At 35.6% G+C, this 19917-nt stretch overlaps 1 protein-coding gene across 2 annotated transcripts in view; it reads left to right on the forward strand.

Moving 5' to 3' along the window:
• MACIR (macrophage immunometabolism regulator) overlaps positions 1-7657 on the forward strand; it is a 790687-nt gene extending 783030 nt beyond the window's left edge. The window contains exons 10-12 of one of the 2 annotated variants that reach the window (XR_014838456.1): positions 1510-2444; positions 3206-3308; positions 3825-7657. The gene's annotated coding sequence lies outside the window, so the exon portion shown is untranslated. The remainder of the gene's footprint in view (positions 1-1509; positions 2445-3205; positions 3309-3824) is intronic. The other variant, XR_014838457.1, reaches the window with a different exon arrangement.
• Positions 7658-19917: the final 12260 nt, after the last annotated feature.

A 19917-nucleotide genomic window follows, 5' to 3' on the forward strand; every position in this document is an offset into this window, starting at 1 on the left:
ATGGGACAGCAGTGAGCAGAGGTTCTGTGTCTCTGGTGTAAGACACATTCAAAGATAAAACTATTAAGAATTTCAAGACAGAAACCCAAGTCACATTAAACTGTGAGTACCAGGACTTGGTTCGCTGCAGAACCCTCTGCACCTGCTCCCGTCGGAAGCTGATGAAGACAGCACTGGCCCAAAGGGCTTGGGGAGTAAAACCTGTACTCTTGGGCATCTGAGCAGATTATTTCTAGTGTTTAGGATGTGCCTCCCAGGAAGTGTTGGGATGATGGTATTCCTGTTTTTTTTTTTTTTAATTTTATTTATGAATCAGGTAGTATCTTCTGAATGAGGATCCTTTAGGATAGACCCTCTTTGGAGCTGTATGCTGGCTTGATAATGACCTGGCTTCCTGGCCAGTTTAATGCTGCTTTTCGTATCTACCCATAGGAGATTTATGTTTGTTGCTGGCTGATTTTCCTGACTGCTTTCCCACTTTCTCATTGACCAGTGTGACTAAATGTTTTTCCTCCTGTTTCTGTAGATAGCCCATTAGGGTTCTCTGTGTGATTTAATTAAATAAGGTGCTCCCTGGAATTCAGAGACAAAGTCAGAGAGTACTTTCTGAAATTGAAACAATTAGGAATACATATAAAATATGTTAAATTAAGTGGAAAGATCTCAAGATTGTGGTTTCTATAACTTTCCTTTTTAGAGAAATCCGCTTATTGTCTCATCCCCCTCAGAGTTCATACTAAGAGTGAGGATAGGAATAAATCTTCCACTGGTGACCTAAAGACCTCCTCCTTGCATGCTCAGGATATTGTTTTGGCACATCCAACCCACTCTAGCCAACACTTTCCATAAATTCTTTTCAAAATTTGGCAAATAACCCACAGTCTTCCTCATTACATCGGGCCTCTCAACTTTTACTACAAAACTCTAAGGCTATTTGCTTGATGAAGCCAGCCTCATTGCAATGTGATTTTCATAGTGAAAGCATCTCCATTCCACCTCAGCAGTAACCCACACCTAAGGTCACACAGTAGAGCTAGCTAGTCAGCTAGCTCTTTTAGATGTGAATGTCCTTTGTACCACTCTGACACAGCTTCCAATTTCTTATGTTAACTGTATTCCATGTATTATAAGAGGTAGAAGAGACACTGACTATGTTGAGTAGATAAATGGAAAATATAAACAAGATCCAAATGGAACTTCTAGAATTATGAAAACCACAATATCTGAGAAAGAAAAATCACTGAAAGAATTAATAGATTAAGTATTACAGAGGCTAATATTGATAAATTTGAAGCGATAAAAAGCTCCAAAATTAAAAAAGGGAGAAAAAAACTAAAAACAAAAATGTGTACACCTGTGAAACAACTCTTCAAGTGGCTCATTATATGTTTAACTGGAATTCTTAAAAGAGAGTGAAAAATAGAAAATTTATTTATAGAAATTATCACCAAAAAAGTTCCTAATACAATGAAAATCATTAACTCACAAATTATTATTTTTTTCTTTCAGATTCTTTTCCCAAATATATTATCAGAGAATATTGGGTAGAGTTCTTTGTGCTATACCACAGGTTCCCATTGGCCAGTTATTCCATGTACCTCAGTGTGCATATGCCAGTCCCAACCCCCATTCCATCTGTCCCCTTTGTAACTCACAAATTCCAAGAGCAAAGTAGACCCCAGACATATACATGTGCATTTTAACTTTGCATATTTGTGGCTATCATTATGGGAGACATATCTCCTAGATTATCTCCTATTTACATAACCAACAATCTATAGACATCCTCAGCTGGATGTCATATATATACTTTGCAGTAAACATGGCTAATGGTTCACTTATTTGTTTGTGAATCAGGATTTACTGAGGCACTATATTCCAGACAATGCAATAGGGATCAGAATTACACAATTGAAAATGAATTGCCCTTTAGAAGTCTACATAAGATTATATACATATATATGTATGTATATATAGTACTGTCAATTTTATCTACACATATATATATATATTTAAAACATAGTACTGTCAATTTTATCTACACATATATATATTTAAAACACATTGTGTTAAGTTCCATAACGGTGATGACTAAAAGAGGTAGAAGTACCACAGATGAAAATGCAACTGAATTTAACGGGGAATGTCAGCTAAAACGTACTGTCATTTCAATTAAATGCTGAAAGTTGCAACTTAATGACCGTAATTAAGAGGTCATTTGTGACATAGCAGCAGCACCTTCTGGTGGGTAGGCTGCTTGAGACCCCAGCGCGAGCCCGGAGGCTTGGACACCAGGCGGCGCTGTTCTCCGCCCGGAAATCCGCCTGCTCCCGCCGGAGGCCCAGCTGCAGCGGCTGAGCCACGCTTCTCCAGAGGAGTAGACTGGGTGCGGGACGCCGAAAGGTGACGGGAGACGCACGAAGGCTGCCTGAGGGACATCTTGGGTTGGTGTTTTGGGGACAAAACCGAAGGGCCAAAGCCGAGTCAAAGGAGTCGGCTTGGGGATATGCAGGCAGGGAGCTGAGGAGATGGGGCCCGCAGCGTCAGAGGCTTGTGAGAGGACCTTTAGAGGGCGGTGGTCTTAGGCTGAGGGCGGTGTTCTTAGGCCGAGGGGCCTTCCTAGCCGGTGTGAGGCAGGGAAGCCCGGAGAGTATGGAAATGAAGGCAGGAGTCTTTTGTCTTGAGAAACGCTGGCCAGTGGCTGGGAAAAGTCCAGAGTCCAGTCCAGAGGATTTGGGCCAGCTGGTGGGAGAAAAGATGTGTTAAAAAAGAAATAAAAAATTGTTGTTTGTGATTTTGGTAAAATGTTTTCATTAAAATAGTAGAAATAGAAGTCAAATTACAGGGGGATGAATAGAGACTACAGGTATAAAGAAAGAGGAATAGGAGATAGTCACCAGATCAGACTGATAGTAATGGGGATGATAATGATCCACCATCTGCACCCTCCCGGAAAAGGGAAAAGTTTAATTTTGCATAAGCATCTTGCAAGGAAAGTGGTGGTGCTCACCATTATCTGAATTCCTTTCTTTTAACTTACAGCGCTATTGTCCTGCATTCCCCATTACCTTGCCTTTGTTGGGGCTATATTACTGGGTTCTGATCTGCAAAATTTGACCAGAAATTATGAGCAGCACTGCCAGATATGGCCTCTAAAATCTCATGAAATCTTCCATGTCCTTTTCTTCCCTATTCTCTCATGTAGTTGCAGACCATCCGGAAGAGGACTTGGGAAAACAGTGGAGCACAGGATGGAAAAACGCCTTGTTTCTTAACCACCATGTGGAAACAACTACTGACACTTAATGGTACAGTGACATGATTATCTTTTAATTTCTAAGCCTGTGGATACTTGATTAGCAATGTTGCAGTACTTTTGAAAACCAGAATTTCTAAACTCTTTGAAGGATTTTTAGTAATTCCTTAATATGTTTTGTTGTAATGTTCAAGTATATTCTTTTATTTATTTGTAACTTTGTGTCAGCAGTTCTGACGTTTCCCAGAGTTGATAGTGGTGTTGATACCAGTGGGATGGGTATAAGGACAGGCAAGCCAGCCCCCATGGACCTTCTGCCAGGAGTCTCTCCTCTCTGCTGGGCCATAGCCAATGTTGCCCTGGCTGTTGCTTCTCCAGATCTGTATCAGGTCCTGGCTGTGGTTTTCTCTCAGAGTCCCAGGAGCCCTGGACTGCCCCACACATGCTAGTTATTGCTATGTATATCTTCTTTTCTTGTAGGTCCACTCCATTATTTCATAGGACTTCATTTAAGAACATGAGTCTTAAGATAAAATTATTACAATTTTTTTTTTTTTTTGCTTTTCAGGGCCGTACCTGCAACACATAGAAGTTCCCAGTCTAGGGGTCTAATCAGAGCTACAGCTGCAGCTACACCACAGCAACAGCAATGCCAGATCCAAGCTATGTCTGCGACCTACACTGCAGCTCATGGCAACGCTGGATCCTTAACCCACTGAGCGAGGCAAGGGATCGAACCTGAAACCTCATGGTTCCAAGTTGGATTTGTTTCCACTGCGCCATGATGGGAACTCCAAATTATTACAGATTTCAAGAAGGCAAACCAAAGAGTATTACACCAAAGGTAAAGCGTCCCTTTTGAGAATGGGATCCTGTGCAACTGTGCAATGGTGTGACCATGGAGCAGTTGTAATCTCAGAAGTGGTTTAAGTTTAGGTGCCCTTAGATCCAGAGGTTTATAATGTCATGGTCTTGTTTTACTTTCCTGCGATTTTCTCTGTGTTTTCACTCTGTCTTCCTTCATGCATTGCTTCCATCCTTTGACTGTCTTACATGAAAGCAAATAGCTACAGGAGTTCCATGTCTTTTACCATATAATACATACTCTATAGCAAAAAAATTCTTACCAGTTAGTCAGGCGTGGCTTACATAGTCATATTCCTAGGTGATAGGCTACTTGATTTGCTGCCTAGCTCATGTGTGTGGCTCACCACTATAGTAAGGTTTTCTAGAACCATATGGCTCCTAGTATGGAAACTGAGGACTATTAGAAACCCAGGAATTTCAACTATGGAAGGAATCACAACCGTCCACTATAAAATATTTCTTGAATTAATTACTGAACTGACAGATGGGCTTCATCCTGGGAGAGGATTTGTAAATATGCCTCTTGTTTCTAAAATCTTAACTGAAATTGTAACTGATACCATATGAACTGTTGTCTAGATGATTATAATATAGCAATTGTTAAGAAAATACTGTGATTAGAAAAATCCTTTACTGCCTACTTAGGGATGTTGAAAAAGAAGCACTTGGTACCAAAAATGTTATCAATATCTTTCTAGCAGTGCTGAAAGAAGACATCTGCAAGCTTCCAGTGACACATATTGATTATAGTCTAGGTATATGTGTCTCTGAAGATATAAAGAATAAAATACTAAGCTGATGGAACTATCTTTCAAGCAATAGCAAAATTTCTTATTATTTTTTGATTAATGGGCAGCTTCTCTTATATAATTTGGTTTTTATGATGAACCTACATACCAGGAGGAAGTGTTGTGTACAAATGCATGTAGATATTAAATTTAAGTTTAGCTTTAATATATCTTTTTAAAGTTTTCTTATGTGTTACACTTCCCAAGAAATTTAATATTCAGGAATTGAAAAACCTAAAAAAAGAACAAAATTAAAACAAAGAAACAGCCAACAAATTATCTTGATGATCTCAGCTTGTATAGCTGAGGATTTGACCCTCAGTAACTCCATACATTTGTTTATCCATTAATTAACTATAATTAATTAATATTGAATTAGTAGTTACTCTAATGTTCTTTCTTTTGTGCTGAGATGCAGAGATAAACCTAATCTGATGGAGTAAACCTTCAATCATCAACCTCAAATATCTTCTGTTTTTTAATGATCTTGACAAAATTTGGCCCTTTTCCCTGATTCCCATGCTTCACAACCAAATTGAAAATAGGCTATTGTCTAAGTTTAGCTATGATTATATATACTCACTGATTACATCCAAGAAATGATACTGAAAGGGTTACTGAGTCCAGAGTACCACTTGCTTCACAACAGGCTTATCAGACGAGAGTCAAGGTGTCAGAACAAGGAATAATTACGTCATTTAGAAAGCCAGCAGATCCAGAAGATGTTGAACTACTGTCCCACCATCTATCTTGCTTGAATTTGGATGCTAGTTTCTCTTTTTATTTTTATTTTTCATTTTTAAGAGTTTTATTGATGTATAAAGTTGATTTACAGTGTTATGTTTTTTTTCTGCCAGATAACAAAGTGATTCAGTTATACATATATAGACATCCATTCTTTTTCAGATTCTTTTCCCATCACAGAACATTGGATAGAGTTCCTTGTGCTATAAAGCAGGTCCCTGTGGGCCAGGTGTTCCATGTACCACAGTGTGCATATGCCAGCGCCAAACCCCAAGTCCATCTTTCCCCCTACCTGTCTCCTTTAGTAACCATAAGTTTGTTTTTAAAGACTTTGAGTCTGTTTTTGTTCTGCAGGTAAGTTCATTTGTATCCTGTTTTTAGATTCCATATATATAAGTGATATCATATGATTATTTGTCTTTCACTGTCTGACTAACTTCACTTAGTTTGATAATCTCTGGGTCCATCCATGTTGTTGCAAATGGCATTATTTCATTCTTCTTTATGGCTGAGTAATAATCCATTGTATAAATGTACCACATCTTCTTTATCCATTCCACTGTCAATGAACATTTAGGTTGCTTCCATGTCTTGACAATTGTAAACAGTGTGGCAGTGAACATTGTGGTGCCTTGTGGTACATGTATTTTTTTTGAATTATGGTTTTCTTAGGATAGAGTTTCTTTTATAGAGCATGCTGGGGGAGGTAGGTAAAAAGACAATAAGTTGTTGCAGATATTTCCTGGATCCAGCTAGCCTCTGGAGGGGATGTGTTAATTTCTTCCTTCCTCCAGTTATTCATAAGTGGGCCTGGTCAAGATGTTTTCTGTGAGCTTAAATGAAGGTGTTTTAGCTGAATGCTAAGCGAGGCAAGATTCCAGGTGATAAGCCATTATGTACAGTATAAACTGTAGGCAGTATCCCTTTAGTGATTAGCTTTTATTGAAAGCAATGAAATACAAAGTTTAAAGTAAAAGGAACAGATCCAGTATGGAGTTAGATTGTTCTTCCCTCTTACAAAAGTACATAATTTAAAAATTATATAAAATTCTGCACTAACTCTATATTTATCTAGAACTTTTAATTAGGAAAAAAACAGCCTGGAATTAAGAAAAATTTATGTATTTTATTTATTAAATTTTGCAATGTATGATTTGATTAATTTCAAGGAATTTATTTGTTGGCTATGAAAGCCACTGAATTTCAGTTTGGTGGGGGCGAAGTTATTCTTATAAAACAAAGATTAAAGGAGGCTAAATGTCTTCTCAGATCTTTCTTGATATATGTATTCAATTTGCAAGACAAGCAATTACTGTGTTTGAATCTGGCAGCTAGCCACTATTTTTAATTGAAATGATATTTTGCAAACTAAAGAGCAAGAAGGAAGTGGTATTGATGTGTTAACAGGAGTAAGCTAGCTATAAGAATTGGCAGTTACATATTTTAATATGTAAGAAAATTTTCCAAATTAGCAGTGTCACACTGAGTTCATCTGTTTTTTGGTTAAACTTGAAGAATTTGAGGGCACTTGTAAAGATACTTTTTAAAAGAGACAAATGCATCATAACAGTAATATCACAGGAGTGCAGGGACTTGGTTTAAACAGAGGCAAGAACTCTTGCTTAACCAAGTTAAGCAGGCTTTCAGAGTTAGGTTGAACTGGATGATCCTATCTTGGACACCTTATAGGTGGGCGACCTTGACAAAATGCCTTAAATACTATGAAGCTTTCATTCTCTCATCCTAAAACCTTGATATTAATTTTACATTGTAGATTTTTTGAATATATGTGAGGATTAAATGAAATAATGTCTAGAAAACACTTATCACTGTGTCTGGAATGTCATTAAATGGTACATGTTATTTTTGTGTTGGCTTATCGGAGAGCATGTTTATAGAAATGTGTAGAAAACTGATAACTTACATAAAGAAGTTTTATATTCTACTGAAGTTATCTATTAATATATATCCATATTAAAATCTAGTAATATATTTTCCTCAATTTGTTTCATGTAGATTCTCCTACTGTTCAGTTTTGTTTTGAATTTATTTAGAATGAATTCAAATTTAGTATTAAATCCTGCCAAGCCTGTGAAACTTACCCTAACTTCAGAAATTTAACTAAAGGTTGTATTTCTTTCTGCCAAAACAATGCCTATACAAAAAAAAAAAAGATTGCTTATTGATTACATAGTCAAAGTAACCAAAATCATTTAATTATTGACTTGTTAAGACATTTGTTTCCCCAACAAATAGTTATTCTATGAATACTATAAGCCAAGAATACTGTTGGGCACTGGTGGTTATCTATTAAGTGAAATGGTTTTCAGTCCTGGCCCCACTTAGAGTCATATGGGAATGTTTATAAAATTCCAGTGCCTGGGCTCTGTACCCTGGGATTCTGATTAAATTGATTTGTGTGAAGCTCAGATGTTTCTAAAACCTCCACATGGCAATTCCAATATGTAGCTGTGCTTGAGAGCCATTTATTTATTTATTAGAATATCTTTATTTTTCATATTAATTTTTTATTAAAGTATAGTTGATTTACAATGTGTCAATTTCTGATACATTTATTATCCTTATCCTGTTAATCGTTCTTGAGTTTGCAGTAGCTCTAATCCAAGCCTACATAGTCACACTTTACAGCAAAGTGATCAGTCACACATTGTTTTTCTCATATTATCCTCCATCATAGTCTGTCATAAGAGATTGGATATAGTAGGACCTCATTTCCTATCCATTCTAAATGTAATTGTTTGCCTCTACTAACTGCTAACTTCCAATTCATGGCACTCCCTCTCCCTCCACATTGGCAACCACAAGCCTGTTCTTCATGTCTGTGAGTCTGTTTCTCTTTGGTAGATAGGCTCATTTGTGCCACATTTTAGACTTCACATATAAGTGATATCATATGGTATTTGTCTATTTTTCTGACTTACTTAGTATGAGAATCTCTAGTTGCATCCATGTTGCTGCAAATGGCATTATTTTGTTCTTTTTTATGGATGAGTAGTATTCTATTGTATCTATGTACCACATCTTCATAATCCATTCATCTTTTGATAAACATTTAAGTTCCTTTCATGTCTTGGCTATTGTGAATAGTGCTTCAATGAACATAGGGGTGTATGTATCTTTGAATTTTAGTTTTGTCCAGATATGTCTAGGAGTAGGATTGCTGGATCATACGATAGTTCTATATTCAGTTTTCTGAGGAACCTCCATACTGTTTTCCATATGGTCGTACCAGTTTACATTCCCAACAGTGTAGGAGGGTTCCCTTTTCTCCATACCCTCTCCAGCATTGTTATTTATAGACTTATTAATGTTGGACGTTCTGACCAGTGTGAGGTGGCACCTGATTGTAGTTTTGATTTGCATTTGAGAGCCGTATATTTAAAGTAGTGGTTCTTAATTTTGTGAACAACTATAATATTCACTTGGGAGCTTTATTTTAATTTATTATTAACTCAATTAATATAAGTACTTATTGAGATATATAAACATGAAACTGCACTAATCTTGAATGAATTTTGTGTATATATTTTTGCATACTAAGTTGAATCATTATTTTTTCTCTAGTCCAGAATGTTCCTTGTGATTCTTCTTTTTTAAAAATTAAAGTATAGTTGATTTATGATATTCTGTTTGTTTTAGGTGTATAACATATGATTCAGTATTTCTATAAAGTATACTCCATTTAAATTTATTACAAAATAATGGATGTATTTTCCCATGCTGTACAATATATCTTGTTTATTTTATATATAGTAATTTGGACTTCTTAATCCCCTACTCCATCTTGCCCCTTCCTCTTTTCCTCTTGTTATTGGTAGCCACTAATTTGTTCTTTTTTGGTTTTTGTTTTTTGTTTTTCTTTTTAGGGCCGCACCCATGGCATATGAAGGTTCCCAGGCTGGGGGTCCAATTGGAGCTACAGCTGCTGGCCTGTGCCACAGCCACAGCAACACCAGATCCGAGCCATGTCTGTGATCTACACTACAGCTCATGGAAATGCTGGATCTTTTAACCCACTGAGTGAGGCCAGGGATCGAACCCGCAACCTCATTGTTCCTGGTTGGATTCATTTCCACTGTGCCACAACGGGAACTCCCACTAATTTGTTATTTATATCTGTGAGTCTGTTTCTGTTTTGTTATATACATTCATTTAATTTTTTTGATTCCACATATAAGTGACAACATAGAGTATTTGTCTTTCTCTGTCTGACTTATTTCACTGAGCATATCTGACATATTTCACTAACCATAATACCCTTTAGGTATTATGCTTAGTGAAATAGTATTAATATTGCAACCCCTGTTGTTGCAAATGGCAGATTTTCTTTTTCATGGTTGAGTAATATTCCATTATATATATCTGTCTCCCATATTCTTTATCCATTCATCTTTTGATGGACTATTAGCTTTCTTCCATATCTTGTCTATTTTAGATCATGCTGCAGTCAACATTGGCATGCATATACCTTTTCGAATAAGTGTTTTCAAGAGTGGAATTGCTGGATCATGTGGTAGTTCCATTTTTGGTTTTTTAAAGAACTTCTACAGTGTTTAATATTGTGGTTGCACCAATTGATAGTCCCACAAACAGTATACTGGGGGTACCCTTTTCTCTACATCCTCACCAAAATTTGTTATTTGCAGTTTTTTTTTTTTTTTTTTTTTTTTGTCTGCATCTGCAGCTTATGAAGTTCCCAGGCCAGGGATTGCATCTGAGCTGCAATTGCAATTCATGCCACAGTTATGGCAACAGTGGATCCTTTACCCACTGTGCCAGGCTGGGGATTGAACCTGTTGCTCTGCATCAACTCAAGCTGCTACACCACAGCAAGAACTCCAGTTTTTTTTTTTGTTTTTTTTGTCTATGCCCATGGCATGTTGAAGTTCCCAGATCAGGGACCGAACAAACCCAAACCATAGCAGTGACAAGGCTGAATCCTTAACCACTAGGCCACCAAGAAACTGTAGATTTTTTTGATAACCATTTTGACAGGTGTGAGTTGATGTCACACTGTGGTTTTGATTTGCATTTCTCTGATGATTAGTGATATTGAGGATATTTTCATGTCTTTTGGCCATCCGTATATCTTCTGTGGAAAATTGTCTATTCAGATCTTTTGCTTATTTTTTTAATCAGGTTGTTTGTTTTGATATTGAGTCGTATGACCTGTTCATATAGTTTGAATGTTAACCCATTATTATGAGTCATTTGTAAATATTTTCCCATCCAGTAGGTTGTCTTCATTTTCTCAGTAGTTTTGTTCTTTTTTTTTTAATTTAGGGCTGTACCTGTGGCATATGTAGATTCCCAAGCTAGAGTTGAATCAGAGCTACAGCTGCCAGGCTATGCCACAGAAACAGCAATGCCAGATTTGAGCTGAATTGGCGACCTACACCACAGCGTGTGGCAATGCTGGATCCTTAACCCACCAAGAGGGGCCAGGGAGTAAACCCGCAACTTCATGGATACTAGTCAGGTTCATTACCATTGAGCCACAACAGGAGCTCCTTCAGTAGTCTTTGCTGTGCAAAAAGCTTTTAAGTTTAAATAGTTCCATTGTTTATTTTCACTTCTGTTTCTTTTACCTTGAGAAACAGATCCAAAAAAATATTACTCTGACTTATGTCAAAGAGTGTTCTATGCCTGTGTCTCTTCTAGGAGGTTTATGATTTCAGGTCTTACATTTAGGTCTTTAATCCATTTTAAGTTTATTTAGTATATAGTATGAAGAAATGTTCTAATCTCATTGTTTTACATGTAGCTTTCCTATTTCCCAGTGCCACTTACTGAAGAAACTGCCCTTTCTCCATCATATATTCTTGCCTTCTTTAATGTAGATTAATTTACCATAGAGGCGTAAGTTCATTTCTGGGCTCTCTGTTCCATTGGTCTTATGTGTCTGTATATGTGCCAGTACTGTGCTGTTTTGATTAATGTGATGTTATTGTATAGTCTGAAGTCAGGGAGCATGATACTTCCAGCTTTATTTTTTCCCCCTCAAGATCACTTTGGCTGACACACCAGTGTCATATGCTACCACTTATGTGTGGACTCTTAAAAAAAGGATACAATTAACATCTTTGCAGAACAAATACTAACTCACAGACTTTGAAAAACTTAAGGTTTCCAAAGGAGACAGATTTAGGGGAGGAGAGATGAGCTGGGGGTTTGGGATGGAAATGCTGTAAAATTGGGTTGTGATGATCGCTGTGCAGCTATAAATGTAATAAAACTCACTGAGTTAAAAAAAAGATCACTTTGATAATTTGGGATCTTTTGTGGTTCCATATGAATTTTAGAATCATTTGTTCTTATTCTGTGAAAAAATGTTATGTGTATCTTGATAGCAATTGCATTAAATCTGTATGTAGCTTTAGTAGTATGGACATTTTAACAATATTAATTTTTCCAATCCATTAACATGGGATATCTTTCCATTTTTTTATATCATTTTCAGTTATTTATCAGTGTTTTATAGTTTTCACAAATAGGTCTTTTACCTCCTTGGTTAAGTTTATTCCTAGGTATTTTATTTTTTTGATGCTACATTTTAAATGATATTGTTTTCTTGATTTTTCTTTCTGATAGTTCATTACCAGTGTATAGAAAGGCCACAGATTTCTGTATATTAATCTTGTATCCTGCAGCTCTACTGAATTTATTTATTCTAATTTTTTTGATAGAGACTTTAGGATTTTCTGTATTAATCATGGTATTTGCAAATAGTGAGTTTTACTTCTTCCCTTCCAATTTGGATAACTTTTATTTCTTTTTCTTGCCTAATTGTTGTATCTAAGACTTACTTCCAAAACTATGTTTAATAGAAGTGGTGAGAGTCAGCCTCCTTGTCTTACTCCTGATTTTAGAGGAAAGGCTTTTAGATTTCCACTGTTGAGTATGATGTTAGTTGCTGGTTTGCCATAAATGGCCTTTATTATGTTGAGATATATGGATGTTGGTTTTACCAAATGCTTTTCTTCGTATATTGAGATGATCATGTTATTTTCATCCTTCTTTTGTTAATGTGGTGTATCATACTGATTGATATGCAGGTATTGAATCATTGCTGTATCCCTAGAATAAATTCCACTTGATCATAGTTTATGATCCTTTTTATGTATACTTGAGTTTGGATTGCTAATATTTTATTGAAGATTTTTGCACCCTGTGAGTCTTCAAATCAATAATCAACTCCTCCCAAGCAATTACTATTATTAATATTTTTCATCAACAGGTAGTTTTTCCTATTCTTAAAATTAATATGTATAGGAGTTCCCTTGTACCTCAGAAGGTTATGGTTTTGGCTTTGTCACTGCTGTGGCTCTGTTCACTCTTTTTTTTTTTTTTTTTTTTTTTTGTCTTTTGTTGTTGTTGTTGTTGTTGTTGTTGTTGTTGTTGCTATTTCTTGGGCCGCTCCCGCGGCATATGGAGGTTCCCAGGCTAGGGGTCGAATCGGAGCTATAGCCACCGGCCTACGCCAGAGCCACAGCAGCGTGGGATCCGAGCCGCGTCTGCAACCTACACCCCAGCTCACGGCAACACCGGATCGTTAACCCACTGAGCAAGGGCAGGGACCGAACCCGCAACCTCATGGTTCCTAGTCGGATTCGTTAACCACTGCGCCACGACGGGAACTCCTCTGTTCACTCTTACAGTGTAGTTTCAATCCCTGGGCCAGGAACTTCAATATGCCATGGGTGCAGCCAAAAAGAAAAAATAATTAATATATATTGACTTGTATAGTAAATTCTATTTTGTGTTAAATTTCTTTTCGTCTCAGTATTTGTAAAATCCATGCTTTGGTGTGTACTCTTTTTCTTCTCATTTTCTGTGTATTTGATTCTATAAGTACAGTAAAATTTGTAAGTTATTCTCCTCTTGTTGGAACTTTGGATTTTTTTCATGGTATTCATGCACTTATATAACCCGCTTTAGTGAAGCGTGAACTGAACCTAGTAATTTGCTTATAATCGATAGTATATGGTATGTGACACAGATGATGTGATGGCACGTCTGTGATTAGGTTAAAAGACTGATACTTTTTTTTCTTTTTGGCATTCTATCTTTAATGCCTTGTTTTACGTACTTTGATGAAGGAAGCTGCCACTTGATAAGAGTCTGGGGTAGCCTCTGGCTAATAGTCAATAAGGAACTGAAAAAAACCACATCATGAGTTTAGAAACAGATTACTCAAGAGTCGAGCCTTCACATGATACCAGAATGAGGATTAGCACCTTGATTATTCCTTATAAGAGTCCTGGAAACAGAGGACCCAGTTTAGCTGCACCCAGGTTTTGAATACACAGAAACTGTGCAATAATATATATGTGTTGTTTTAAGCCTGTGAGCGTGTAATTTGTTTTGCAGGAGTAGATAACTTGTTGAGTTCAGTATATTGTTTTGTAACTGTTAAACTGGTTAATGATGTTTCCAAATCCTTACTGAAACAGTAAAAAACTGAATTAAATACATGAAATTATGAAACCTTTGGATATCAGACAAACCTGTACAGTGTTATTTGAGAGATGGGAAACTAATGAAGTGAACTTGTGATTGCCCAGTTTACTGCCTTAAAACAATTTTCAGGTTACAGTGCTGGGTCAGGGCAGGGTGGGGAACTTATGTGGAGTTCAGCAGACTCCTTTATTTGAGGAAACAGAGTGTGCGTTCTGGAAAGAACAAGACAGCTAAAATCCTCAGAGCAGAGTATCTAGGCAGAGAAAGGAACAGAGAAAGACAGCTCTGGCATTTGCAGTGTTTGAGTATTCAGTGGATGCATCAACAAGTGCATGTGCTAAAACTACACTAAGTCAGGGAAAGGACCACCTGAAAACAACAGAGGAAATAATATTCAGAGCTTACATGGGGCCAAGAGGAGTGCCTGTTTCTAAGTCCGACTCTGATCATCGTAATTCATAGGGCACTGAAGAATATGAAGAAAAGTCTTGTCTCTTAACACTAATTAGCCTTAGACTGAAAACTGCTGTGGTCCCACTTAACAGATTTTCCAGTAATTTAAGTGTGCCTTAAAATAAAGCCTGAGAATCTTTATAGACATTGTATTTATATATATGTATGGAGAGAGGAAGCAAGAGAAACAGGTAAATGGTGTATATATCTTAGCCAAAATCCAATGAGATAAAAATTCACAACATCTATCATTTAATGAAAAAAAATTTACATGCAAAAAGGAAACAGGAATATGTGATTATGAAGAGAAAAAAAAATCAGTGCAAAATTACCCCAAACTAACACAGGTGTTAGAAATAGCTTACAAGGACTAAAGCAGTTATAACTCTATTCCATATGTTCAAAAAGATACAGGAAAGATTGGACATTTTATGTAGCTACACAAGGTTAAAAAATACATGAGTGAAAAATACTGGATTGGTTTAATGGTATTTTAGATATGGAAGAAAAAAAAGTTAGTAAACTTGAAGACATAGTAATAGAGACTGTCCAAAATGAATTTCAGTTGGAAAAAGGAACAAAAAATAGAAAGAACTAAGCATAAGACACCTGTGGGACTACAAATTGCCTAATATATGTGTATTGGAGAGAACAAAACCCAAAACATTCTTCATCATTATTTTATCTCCAATATTGATCACAGTGTCTGGCATGTGATAAGGTTCAACAAATATGTCTTAAGTGAATGAATTAACATTTAAAGAGAATCAGAAATTGTGAACTTTACATTTTATTAATTTACTGACTCAAAGTAATTGAAAATACTTTTATTAGGCAAGTAAAAGAAAACCAAAATCCATTTTGTAGAAAATATTAAATATTTTACACATGCATACCCATTTATACACCTACATGTATATTATGGCTTAAACACATTTTTAGATCAGTATTTTGAATTGCTATTAATTAAATCTAGAAGTTTTATACCCAAACACACACACACTATGTTTCTACATGTCAAACAGTCAAAAAAGAGAGAAAAAATATACAGAGAAGAAAAGGATTTCACATTGGGACAGCAGATATAGACACACCACAAACATGCAGACACCCACACTAGTAATATGAAACAAATTTATTGTATAAATACAATAATAATAGGAAACTTGAAGACCTGTATGAAATAGATCTCACCTCATGTTCTTGTGAGCTCTTGACTTAAATAGTCATAGTAGTCCCTATCCTATAGCAGTCCTGTTCAGTTTTATTCAAGAGTCTGTACAATGAGCACTTCTCTTTAATATATAAACCCTTTAGGAGATATTAAAGGGATTCCCCAGAGTTTCCTTATATAAACTCAAAAAAGATCTATATTATTTATCAAATTCTTCTAATCTGAGGTTACTGCTAATTGAAATGTTAGGGGGAAGGAGCTAGATTTAAAAAGTCTCTAATAGTTTCAAACAGGTGGAGCAGTAACTTCCCAGGTTAAGTATGGGCTGCCCATGGTGATTTTCTTCTGAAAGAGTATAGTATGGGAGGGAAGAGAAGGATGACTTTACAGTGGAGAAACCTGACAGAATTTGACTAACCAGATGATCAAGGTTAACATCAACAGTGTTAATTCATGTTGAGGGAAGGTACCCTTATAATGATATGGTACAGTGGCACTTTAGCTCTGTGTTCATCTTCACCCAAACATACCACCCTAGTCTAATCATAAGAAGAAACATCAGATTGATCCAAATTGGTAGATCATCTCTGTAGTTACTGACCAGTTGCTCTTCAAAGTTGTCAACGTCATTAAAAAGAAGGGAAAGTTTGAGAAAGTGTCACAGCCTAGAGCTACCTAATGAAACATGAGGACTAAGTGTACTGTGATGCCCTGAATGGGATTCTGGAAAAGAAAAGAATATTAGCTGAAAACTAAGGAAATCTGAATAAAATATGAGTTTTATTTGATAATATTTAATAATCATGGTTCACTAAATGTCAAAAATGTACTATACTAATGTGAAATATTAACAGAAACTAGAAGTAGGGTATGTGGGAGCTATCTGTAATATCTTTGTAACTTTTCTGTAAATCTATTCTCTTCTGAAAGAGTAAGTTTATCAAAAATGTCAAGTAGGAAATGTGGCTAATATACTGTATAAGAAAGGAATAAATAAAATACATGACAGTGAATAAGAGCAAATTTTATATGAATAAAATCCAGGAAACTTGAGATTCCATAAATTTGTCTTTTGAGATTTTAAGCTTTCATTATATTGTTTACCTAAAATTTGATTTGCAAGCACAGTTTATTCACTTGCTACAGTCTGAGTACTTCCCAATAATTAAGGGCTTTATGTCTACAGAATAGGTAGAAATTTTGTACCGACTTTACCATTTTTTTAGGCATTAATCCTACTGAAAACCTATTTCAAACACTGGTGACTATATTTGATATTCAAAAGTAAATAAGGTAAGTATATGCCCTGACTTGAAGAATTTCACAATAAAGTGAGAGATTGATACATAAGCAGTTAAATAAAGAGCAGTGTGATATGTGCTATGAAAGAACAAGGGAGGGAGTCCTAAGCGTTCTGGGCTTCCCAACACAAAATCTTAAGCCCTGATGGTCCTTGGTCCTTGTTCCTTAAGGTGTGAAGTCACTATTACTCAAAACCATACTGTTTTTCAAAGCTGCTGATGTTTTCACATCCATCCTTATGCTATATATATGTGTGTGTATGTGTGTATATATATATATATTTTTTTTGCTTAATAGATCATAGAATATTAATGTTGACACTATAAAAGAGAAATTCAAGTTTATTACACCTTCCTAACTCATTCATGAGAAGCATATGGAGTAGTCTGGCAAAGGGCATCCACTCTATGTTTGAGCACTTTTAGGGGTGGAAAGCTCAATATATTGCAGGGTAACCTAGTCCATTGTTTTAAAAATCCAATTATTCAAAATTTTCTTTAACAGTAACTCTTAATTTTGCTTCTAGTCATTTTTCATTTATTATAGATCGGCCTTTGTTTTTTCCAACCTTCAAATAGAGGACATTAATAAAAACACATATGTAATTTAAAAGTTTAATTACTTTGCAGGTACACCTGGCAGAATCAATTTTTAAACATCAATGAAAACATATGTTATGTAGTTTTAATAAGTATCACAAATTTAATAGCTATCATCTTAGTGGCATATCATTAAATGTCATTTCCTTATGGAAAGTATGTTTCACTTAATGGTACTAGTTCAAAAAAATTTTTAAGACTATCTCCAATTCATTTTTAAAAAGTAATTTTGATGAATAAAAAAGGTGCTTTTAAATGGCACCATAAAAAGTAATCTAATAGAACTAGGTTAAATCAAATGAAGTAGTTAAAAAATTTGTCTTTATCTTATCTGAAAAACTCATTAAAGAAAATTTGTAGGTTTTAAGCATGTCATTAGGAACCATCATCATTAGGAACATGGTATGGAGAGGTGCTTTAGAGTGCATATTTATTTAGCTATCAAGAACTGTAGAATAAAAAATACTTAGGTGACTTAAGGAAAAATATGTTTATCTTGGTTGTTGCATTTATTACAGGAAGAATAAAACCAAAAATCTATGTTTGCTGTTGTGATTACATAAGTATTAAATAGAACATTAATGAAATATTAATAGAAAGGGTGAAAACTATCTATACATTCCTTCATGTAATGTTTGAAGTTAGTGTTTATAATGTCTGCAATAGTATACAATTTTAGTACCCCACAATGAGTGTAAAATTCTCTGCATTTAAAAGAATATCACATACCTTCTGCAAGATTAGAAAGTAAATTGTACTTATTCTCACTTTTTTTTGAATTTTTTAAATTACTCAATAAATTTTATTACATTTATAGTTATACAACAATCTTCACAACCCAATTATATAGCATTTTTATCCCAAACCCCCAGTGCATTCCCCTACCTCCCAGCCTGTCTCATTTGGAAACCATAAATTTTTCAGAGTCTGTGAGTCAGCATCTGTTCTGCAGAGAAGTTCATTGTGTTCTTTTTTTAGATTCCAAATGTAAGTGATAGCATTTGACATTGGTGTCTCAATGTCTGACTTCACTTACCATGATAATTTCTAGATCCATCCATGTTGCTGCTAATATTGTTATTTCTTTCCTTTGAATGGCTGAGTAATACTCCACTGTGCATGTGTACCACATCTTCTTTATCCACTTCTCTGTTGATGGACATTTAGGTTGTTTCCATGTCTTGGCTATTGAAAATAGTGCTGCAATGAACATTAGAGTACATGTATCTTTTTGATTCATGGTTTCCTCTGGATTTATGCGCAGGAGTGGGATTGCTGGATCAAATAGTAATTCTATTTTTAGTCTTCTAAGGAATATCCATACTGTTTTCCACAGTGGCTGCACCAATTTACATTCCCACCAACAGTGTAATAGGATTACTTTTTCTCTACACCCTATCCAGCCTTTATCATTTGTAGACTTTGTGACGATGGCCGTTCTCGCCAGTGTAAGGTGGTATCTCATAGTGGTTTTGATTTGCATTTTTCTAATTATGAGTGATGTTGAACATCTTTTCATGTGTTTTTTGGCCATCTTTATGTCTTCTTTGGAGAATTGTCTGTTTAGATCTTCTGCCTATTTTTCGATGGGGTTGTTTGTGTTTTTGGTATTGAGCTGAAGGAGGTGTTTGTGAATGTTGGAAATTAATCCCTTGTCAGTCGATTCATTTGCAAAGATTTTCTCCCATTCTGTGGGTTGTCTTTTTGTGTTGTTTAGGTTTTCCTTTGCTGTGCAGAAAATTTTAAGTTTAATTAAGTCCCACTTGTTTATTTTTGTTCTTATTATCATTACTCTAGGAGGTGGATCTGAGAAAATGTTGTTGTTTATGTCAGAGAGTGTTTGGCCTATGTTTTCCTCTAAGAGTTTTATAGTGTCTGGTCTTATATTTTGGTCTTTAATCTATTTTGAGTTTATTTTTCTGTATGGTGTTAGGGAGTGTTCTAATTTCATTCTTTTCCATGTGGCTGTTCAGTTTTCCCAGCACCACTTATTGAATAAGCTATCCTTTCTCCATTGTATATTCTTGCCTCCTTTGTCATAGATTAGTTGGCTGCAGGTGTGTGGGTTTAATTCTGGGCTTTCTATCCTGTTCCACTGATCTAATTTCTGTCTTTGTGGTACTTGTTCTTAATTTGATGTGTTTGTTCCCAATTTTGACTTGTCAGCACTCTGTATTCCCTCATGTGTTCTACTCCCTTGATTTATATAGAATTGAAGAATGTCAAAAGTAAACAATAAAGTGGTTCTAATTC

This window comes from Sus scrofa, chromosome 2 (assembly GCF_054392235.1).
Source record: "Sus scrofa isolate SSC_HxYL_T2T_F1_AM1 chromosome 2, Sscrofa_HxYL_maternal_Yorkshire_Landrace_v2.0, whole genome shotgun sequence".
In the NCBI taxonomy this organism is placed as follows: domain Eukaryota; kingdom Metazoa; phylum Chordata; class Mammalia; order Artiodactyla; family Suidae; genus Sus; species Sus scrofa.